The sequence below is a fragment of the Phascolarctos cinereus genome, unplaced genomic scaffold, assembly GCF_003287225.1.
Source record: "Phascolarctos cinereus isolate Bilbo 61053 unplaced genomic scaffold, phaCin_HiC Scaffold_7;HRSCAF=346, whole genome shotgun sequence".
NCBI lineage: Eukaryota > Metazoa > Chordata > Mammalia > Diprotodontia > Phascolarctidae > Phascolarctos > Phascolarctos cinereus.
In genome coordinates, this window is record NW_027556180.1 from 13,828,447 (window position 1) to 13,838,459 (window position 10,013).

Sequence of the window (10,013 nt, forward strand, 5' to 3'; positions counted from 1 at the left end):
GCTATGCCCAGAAACCAAACAGTGGAATAATTCCATGCCAGAAAAGCGTTGCATTGAGGAAACATGTGTTTTCCAAATAAACATGCATTTGATAATAAAGATATAATGATGAGAGCTAGCATTTATATGGTGTTTTGAAGTTTGCAAAGCACTTTATATGGATTAACTCATTGGATTCTTAGGACAACCCTATGAGGTAGAGGATATTATTATCCCTGTTTTACAGATGAGGTCCAAAGACCTTAAGTGACTTGTCCAGGGTCACACAGCCAGGGAGTATTGGAGGCGGGCTCAAGTCTTCCTGACTCCAAATCCTGGGCTCTAACCCCTATGACACTTTGTAGATTTACATGGGCATATATCTCTATGTGCATGTATATGCACATAGGCAGCTAAGTGACAGTAGAGTGCTAGACCTGGAGTCAAGAAGATCTGAGTTCAAATACAGCCGCATACTCTTACTAGCTTCATTTCACCCTGTTTGCCTCAGTTTCCTTATCTATAAAATGAGCTAAAGAAGATGGCAAACCACTCTACTATCTTTGCCAATAAAACTCCAAATCGAGTCATAAAAAGTCAGAAGCAACTTAAGTGACTAAACAATGACAAATATATGTATATTTCTATCACGTATATTTTCTCACTTTCTCTTAACTTCCATTGACCAGTTAAAACTTTCAAATATATGGATAATAACAAAAGAAAGCACAAACAAAAAACAAGTAAGAAAAATACAAATAATTCTACAAATTTTTTAAAGGTTTTTTTTCTGTTTCTTTTTTTCTTTTTTAAAATTTATTTTATTTTTAATTTATGGTATAAAACAAGCATTTCTATAACATAGCATAATAAAAAAGATGATTGCACATAAAACTGCAAATCTGCTATGCACAACTTGTTAATCCTTTCAAATACACAACAAAATTCTCACATGAATTTCTTTTTTCCCTTTTTTCTTCCTTCCCTCCCCACCCTACCACCCTAGAGATGGCTACCAATGGACACAAATACACACACACACACACACACACGTGGGTATGTATGTAAAATTATTCTATACATACTTCTATGTATCAGTTCTTTCTCTGGATGCATATAGCATCTTTCTTCATATGTCCTTTACAGTTAATTTGGGTATTTATAATAGACAAAATGACTGATTCAATCAATGTCATTCTTAAAACAATATTGCTTTACTGTCCACAATGTTCTCTTTATTTTTAAAGTTTCTTTAAATATAAGCTGCCTTTCCCCAGTAGAAGGCCTGTTCTTTGAAGGTGGGGATGGTATTTTTTGTTTCCTTGGGTCCCCAGTGCCTTAAACAAGAGCCTCACATCACTTGTAGATAGATACCTAAGAAATGTCGGTCCGATTGAATTGCACATGATTGTATACAGTTATAATTTACAAATTGTTAAAATGACAAAAAGATGCATATTAGCTTTTAAGACATAATAATCAGGAAGGGCTCACAATGTGGCAGCCTCTGTACTAGGCATCACAGATACAAGCACAAAGGATGAAGGGTTTTCCTGTTCTCCAGAGGTTCACATTTTGAGGGGGGAGACAAAAATCATCCTCTTTTATCTTGGTGCATTTTCTCAAAGACTCCATCCGATTTATCTTGGCGGGAGCTTCTTGACACGTGACGGCTGTGTGGTGTCTCCGGTTAGACTGTGAGCTCCTGAAAGCAGGGACAGGTTGTGCTTTTCCTTTCTTTGATTCCCCAGCACTTAGCACAGATCCTGGCAACATAGTAGGTGCTCAATAGTTGGCTGACATAAAAGTATATACAGCAATAGCATAAAGTTAATAATTTCAAATATAGACATAATAGTTAAATACATGGCAGTCTGGGAAGGAGTGTGTTAGCAGTTGGGGGACTGAACAGTTGTCTAGTGTCTTCAATGTGGATTTTCCTCCTGTCTAATTGTGTCTTCTTATACAGTTGTGGACAGCATACTTCCATTCTCTTAGTTCTGCTTTCTCCCCTTCGAATCAGGATGTGTAGAAGCCAGTATTTACATCAGAATTTGTCTAAGTCTTACCATATGTCTTTGAATTCTTCATGTTGGTATTTTCTTATGTCACAATTTTTTATTATACTCATATGAAACACTTTATTCAACTGTTTCCTAACTGGTAGAAAATTAGGATGCTTCCAGGTGGTGCAAGAGCAGCTAGATGGTACAATGGAGTCAGGAAAACTCACCTTCGTGAGTTCAAATTTGATCTCAGACACTTACTATCTGTGTGACCCTGGACAAGTCACTTAACCCAATTTGCCTCAGTTTCCTCATCTGTCAAATGAGCTGGAGAAGGAAATGACAAATCATTCTAGTATCTTTGCCAGGAAAACCCCAAATGGGATCACAGAGAGTTGAATATAGCTGAAAGGACAGAACAACAACTTTGTTTGGTTTTTTTCTACATCAAATCAAAGATTTCAATCTGGAAGGAAGCTTTTGAGCAATCTGGTCCAACCCCCTCACTTTATAAATAAAGAAACTGAAGCCCACTGAGTTTAGGCAGGTAGATGGTACAGCGGTTAAAATGCCACACCTAGAATCATAAAGGCCTGAGTTCAAATTTGACCCCAGATACTTACTAGCTATGTGACCCTGGGCAAGTCACCTGCCTCAATTTCCTCACATGTAATATGATGGTAATAGCAGTACCTACTTTCTAGGGTTGTTGTGAGATAATATAATCCTTATAAAGTATCATAGTAAGGTAGTAGTGGTAGCTGCAGCAGCAGTAGTAGTAGTACTAGTAGTATGTGACTTTGCCCAAGGTCACATTGGTTGTGACAAAAGGCAGAATTTATCCAAACGCTTGACACTTACTAGCTGTGTGACCCTGGGCAAGTCACTTAACCCCAACTGCCTAAAAAACAACAAAAAAAAGAATTTAAATCCAGGTCTTTTGACTCCAAAAATTAGCGCTTTTTGTACCATGCCATGCTCTCTGCTGTGTGTGTATGTGTACATGTATATAAACACATACATACACATATAAATAATATAAGTGTTTCTATTTTTTTGTGCAACTTACATCATCAAAGTATAATTCTAATAGTGAGTTTGCTATAACAAGGGGAAAAAAACAATTTTGTAATTCTCACTGTGTAATTCTATGTGGCTTTCCACAGAGATAAAAGCACAATTCACAACCCAGCCCCTGTAAGTTAGATAAGTAGCACTGATTTCATTTTGAATTAGAGCATCTTTACCATCTTAGCCATCTTGAAAGGTAGCTAGATATGCCTCGGTTGTGTTTGATTGTCTTTCTTGCCTCATGAATGATTTTAAAGACTTTTTTCAAACACTTGGCCATATGTTGGTTTTTCTTTTGAGAGTGCTCTCCTACTGTCCTTTAACTAGTCATCTGTTGGCAAAGGGCTCTGACTTCTAAACATAAATTTGTCTCAATTTTGTACAGCATTTAGATTTTGCCTTTCTTCAAAATTGCTTGATATACAATTTCCCCCCAGTCTGTATCTTTCCTTTTTATTCTGGATAGACTGCTTTTAGTTACACAAAAGCTTTTTCTTTTTGTAAACTTTGTCTCTGTCTCTTTTTTTTTTTAATAATTTGGCACCCATAAATCCTAGTTAATTAAATTATTCTCCCCCTTCACAGCTGGGATAGATGTAAGCTTCTCTTCTCTTCTTTTTGCTTGTTTGTGTGTGTGTGTGGTGCCATTTTTTCATATTTAGATTGTCGATGCTTTGGAATTCGTTGTGCATTATGGTGTGTCAAAGGCTTTGGGGAAGGGGGAGATCCATATATCGTTAGTGACAAGACAAGAGGGAATACCAGCCAGGGGAGTATCAGAAACTGCCAACCATGTGCAAACTTCCTCATGTCTACGAAATGTTTATGGGAAAGATTCTCATATACACACACACACACACACACACACATATACACACAACACACATGCACACTTGCACACATATACGTATATAAACGCACATACACATGCATGCACACTCAAACACAAATACTCACTCATATAACACAACACATATATACATACACTCAACATACACATACACACTTACACACATACATACTCACAAAATACACATAACACACATACACATGCACTCTTATACACTCACACAACACACACATGCACACTCGCACACACATACTTGTATACACACAGCACACATGCACACTTGCACACACATACATACACATACACATACACTCTTATACACTCACACAACACACACATACACACTTGTACATACATACAATACACATATACACACCACACACACACATACTTCATAAGCATCTTTGATTATTTGAAGGGAATAGTCAGATTTTTGTAAGCCAGATTCCATAGAAGACCACATTGTTAAATGTTAGTATCACACAATTGAGTAAAAAAGGTACAAAGCAAACGTGCTCCTTCTGTGCTTACTGTTCATTTGTTATAAAAAAGCACTTGGTTCCACAGAGCAAAATGCTCCCTTAGAGGCTCCTTTACAACAAAATGTTTCATGAGATAGCTGTATACACACACACACACGTGTGTGTGTGTGTGTGTGCGTGCATGTGCATGGGTATTTGTATGTATATGTACTGCATGTGTACATACATGCACATATGCATATGTGTATATGCATGCTTGTGTATATATACACACATGTTCACATGTGTGGAGTCTGCACGTTAACAGATGTAGATATAGAAAGATATGTCTATATACATGGTCCCTTGAAGAATAGAGTGAGAATTAACATGGGTTGCTGACCTTCATTATTAAGCTCAAGGTGGAGTAGACTGGCCCTGGAATTTCATGAGCATAGGGAGCCACACCTTCTCTACAACTTCTCACCTAAAGACATGCCTAGAGCCCTGAGACATTTAACAGCTTCACTGGGTCAGTGATGGGCTCTGAACTCAGTCCATTCTGGTTTTGAGGCCTGCTCTCTATGAGCTGCCCCATACTCCCTGCTCTCCTGACACCCAGCAAGGCATAAAACAGGCAGATGCATGCTCACTGAAGGCATTTACCACAGTTACAGAGAAAGGCTGGCACAGAGCCAGATAGAAGAGGTATTCCCTGTACACCAGAATTCTTAACCTGGAGTCCATGGACAGATTGCAGGGGTCTGTGAACTTGGCTTGGAAAAAGATATATCTTTGTATTTTCTATCCCTTAATTGAAATTTAGCATTTCCTTCAGTGATCTAGTTGTAAAACACAGTTCTGAGAAGGGTCCGTGGGCTTCGCCAGCCTGCCCAAGGTTTCCCAACACAAAGAAGCTTAAGAACCCTGCTGCTATCAATGGTGAGGTCTTCCTGACACTCCTGTCTGTGGATGACATGGTGCTGATTTCCTCCATCCTGTAACACTGTAAAACCCTTTAAATGTGATCCGTAATCACCCAAAAGAATTTGGCTTCACTATCCACACAGAAAAAAATCAAGTGGATGAAGAATGCCTATCACCTAGGCAGTCAGATGGGCACCCTATGGAGCCTCTTCATCAGTCTTTATATGTGAGACAGACATTGAAGGTGGGAGATGAGCTGATCAGCGTTGAACATGAGGAGAAAAGCAGGCTGGGAGGCTATTACAAAGCACTTGTAACAACTCCAAGCTTCTCCCAGGAACAAAGGCCCATATTTTACATAAAGGAATGCATTTTTAACCCCAGTATTCTCTCAGTAATGTTGTATGACTGAGTTTTTGAATACTATATTCTCCAAAGAGGTGAGAAGTAGGTCATGGATGTTATTAGGCTGCAACATCTTATAAAAGAAGAATTGTGCAGGAGAATTGGTAGAAAGAGTGTTATTAGAGACAGATATGACAGGCTAGTCACATGGAAAGAGTGAAGGATGACTGATGAGAGCCTGTGTGATCTATTGATACCATACATGTAAAGAGAATGGGAGGAAGGCCCCAGAATGTTTGTTTATGGGAGAGCAAAGCCCACGGGCAGACAAGATGAGCAGGCATGGAGGGATTATGATTTGGCTCAATGGAAACAATACTGACATCTTTGGAGTCTGAGCATGGTATGAAATTCCAGCTCAATCCTTGTTGTCATTTTGCCCAAAATGTTCCCACATTTTCCTAGCATTTTTGTCGAATAGTGAATCCCTTCCCCGATGATTTGTGTTGCTAATTTTTCAAACACTAGGCTGTTTCATTTAGTTCTAATTCTTAAGTTCTCTGTTCACCTTTTGAACCTACACAATGTCTAATTCTTATCATGATGTGGTATAAGTGAAATTCAAGGGTCTATGAATTAGCTCTACTAAGATATGACCTGGGTTTTTCACACTATAAGACATCAGTGAAACTGATGTTATAGACCTAATATACATCATTAGCACAACAGCAAGTTCTTAGCAAATTAGGCATCAATAATAATATCGCAGATTAATTTATCTTTTTAGCTGTTTCTCTTTAGCTAGGAAGTAGGGTGGTTACTGTTGTTGTTGTTGTTTTATTTTTAAGCAGGATGTAAGGTTCCTTGAAAGTAAGCACCATTTTGGTGCTTGTCTTTGTAACCCTTTTGCCTGGCACAACTCGTGTGGCTATCTAGACCAAGGCTCCCATCCCTGGCCACCATTCCACTCTATGGTTTTGGTCCCTGGTGCCTGCCACACATAGGTATAGGATTCTGTCCTTGGCCCTCTTCTCTTCTCCCTCTATACTACTTGGTGATCTCATCAGCTCTCATGGATTTAATTGTCATCTCTGTGCTGAAGATTCTCAAATCCACCTATCCCATTCCAATCTCTCTTCTTTCCTCTAAGCTCACATCTCTAACTGCCTTGCAGACATCTCCAGCTGGGCACCACTAGACATTTTAAACCTAATATGTCCAAAACAAATCTCGTTATCTTCCCCCAAAACCTCTCCCCTTCTTCCTTCCATATTACTGCAGAGGTGACACCATCCTCCTCATCCCTCAACAGTCATCCTTGACCCCTCACTATCTCTCACTTTCCCCCACCCATATCTGGTTGTTGCAAGGCTGACAATTTCACCTCTGCAGCATCTCTGGTTGATTTTACTTCTGCAGCATCTCTGGTTGATTTCACTTCTGCAGCATCTCTGGTCAACTTCACCTTTGCAGCATCTCTGGAATACTCCCCTTCTCTTCTCTGACACTGTCCCCACTGTGGTTCAGGCACTCATCACCTCACCCCAGGACTATCGCAATGGCTGCTGGGGAGTCTGCCTGCCTCAAGCCTCTCCCCATTCCAATCCATTCTCCATTCGGCCAATAAAGTGATTTTACCAAAGTACAGGTCTGACTGTGTGCCCCTTGTTCTCCATAAACTCTAGTGATTTGCTATTGCCTCCAGGATTAAATACAAAAGGCTCTGTTTGGCATTCAAAGCTCTTCATATGCTAACCCTTCCTATTTTTCCAGTCTTGTTAAACCTTACTCCTCTCCATGTATTTTTCAATCCTGTAACTCTGGCCTCCTGGCTGTTCCATGAATGATACACTCCATCTCTTGGCTCCAGGCATTTTCCCTGGCTGCCCACCATGCCTGAAAGTTTTTCCCTCCTTTGCTTCATCTACTAACCTCTTGGGATTCCTTTAAGTTCCAACTAAAATCTCTTCTTTTATTGGAAGTCTTCTCCATCACCTTTTAATTCTAGTTCTTTCCCTCAATTATTTCCTATTTATCACATATATATGTTTGTATATGTTCATGTATAGCTACACATATGTATATAAACACATATATACACACAAACATATACAGGTATGTGTAGGTACATATATACATATATATATATATGTGTGTGTGTGTGTTTGTATATATACATATGTATGTATAAATATCGTGTTGTCTCCTCCATTAGATTGCAAGCTCCTCGAGGGCAGAAACTGTCTTTTGCCTCTTTTTTTTTTGGTCTCCACAGTGGTTGGCACATGGCAGAGATTTAATAAATGTTTATTCATTAATTGATTTAACCAATGTTTGTTAATTGAATTGAATTACCAATTCTGTCTTCCATATAAAATCTGCAAGTATACAATCTCATAAGACTGAATTAACAGAAAAATGTAAAAAAAAATAGGCAATGGATTCATGTTACACCACACCTCACCCTGAAAGGCTTCAAATGTCAGTCTGATTCTCAAACCTGTAGATTGTCTATTAACAACATTCAGATGAAGAAGCAGGACTAGGTGAGGCCTTTTTGATTAACTGTTCAAATGTTCATCCTTCAGTACACCCTGTTACATAGATGACGGGTTTTCAGGTCTTTCTCAAATTTAATTAGTTGAAAAATGGGAAAGTTAATTACATATAATGATGACTTTGGCTGAGTGTAGGGCTTGTGATTATTCTGACAGTGGAAGAAATTGGTTCTTTTACTACCAAACATGGTGAATTAGTCAATGACATTTTTTTTTGGTAGAATCTCTACTTTCTGTTCTTTCATGTATGACTGGACACTTGTGATTCCACAGTCTGGGAAGACACTGATCCTCCATAACTACAGCCAGTAACAGCTCATCAAAGATATGTTCAATCAGAATGCTAACAAATAACTTTCTAATTTTATTCTCAATCTAGTAAAGCCGTCTGGTGGGAAGAATTAGATTAGACATATTTTGTCTCAGTACGATAGTAACAGTACTTCCTTGGGAAAAACTGAATGCCCAGTGATATTGTTTATAATAAGGATAGGAATAAGGAGTGGGATTTCCCTGGTGTAAGTCTGTCCTAGTGAGGAAACACACTCTAGCAATGTTGGTTGGCATGTTCTTCATAATTTACTGTCTTACAGAATTGCCTAGAACATGGAGAGGCTACGTGATTCACTTAGAGTTACACAGCCAACATATGTGAGATACAAGACTCAGAACCCACATCTCCCTGGCTCCAAGGGAATGCTAATGTTGGATTGTCTCCAGTTTAGCCTATGTACATCTTGTTTGTACGTGGTTATTTGCATGTCGTCTTCCCCAGCTAGACTGCGAGATCCCTAAAAGCAAGGACAGCTTTTTGCCCTTCTTTGTATCTCCAGCACTTAGCACAGTGCCTGGCACATAGTGGGCACTTATTAAATGGCTGTTGACCAAATGGTTCTCTACTTGCCAAAGCAGGCTGCCTCTCACCTAATGCTGTGCCTGTGGGAGAGAATAATAGGTACTAATTCAGTGGTGACTTTTCTGGCCTTGTCTGCCTGATGGCCAGGCACGTTACATTTCACTCCTTCCCTAGGGTTCTCCAGTATTGTTAAGGAGGGTTTGATTGAGAGTTTTCAGTCTCTCCACATTTGGCTCCAGCTGCTATCAATTTTTTTCCCTTATTTTGGGGGCTCCATTGTACCCCAGCCCCATTTGGCCACTTAAGATTCAGAAAACATTTCTGAAGGAATATTTATTTCAAAAGTATAATAAGAGCCAATATACCAACACCTGGGAAGCATAATTTCTTCCCCTCCACTCCCACCCCTTTATGCCATCTCACTCCCTGGGGCAGAGGAGGGAATTATGTTCTCAGATTAGGTCAGTTCCTATACAGCACAGTACCACTGAGTTCCAAGTCTGAGGCCTCCCTTGGGCTACCATCCCAACATACTGGTCTCTCAGGCCTGGAATCCCATCTTCGGGGTCATCATAGCTTGATCCAGGTCTGAAGACTCCATCTCCCAAAACCAAAAGAACAAATGAAAGAAGTCGAAGCCCCAAACCATTTCCTGAGACCTTGGGGCCTAAAAGTGGGGGCAGGGATAGTCCCTTCCCCCACCAAGGTCAGCTCATGGTTCCCATGCTGTAGGTGATCAGGACCTTCAGCTTTTCTGGATGCACACAAGAAGAGAGAGAGAGACCATCACAGTCTGGAAGTTTTTAAAACACGGCCTGCTCTGGTTATACAGCCAATGGAGAGAGGCTACTGCCACACATTTGGTAAGGGAATGCTGAGTATCTTCTCCTAGAAGCAGGTCCCTGGGGTCTCCCACAGGGGTACCTCCATGTTAGGTGATTTCAGCATGGGCAAAGCCAA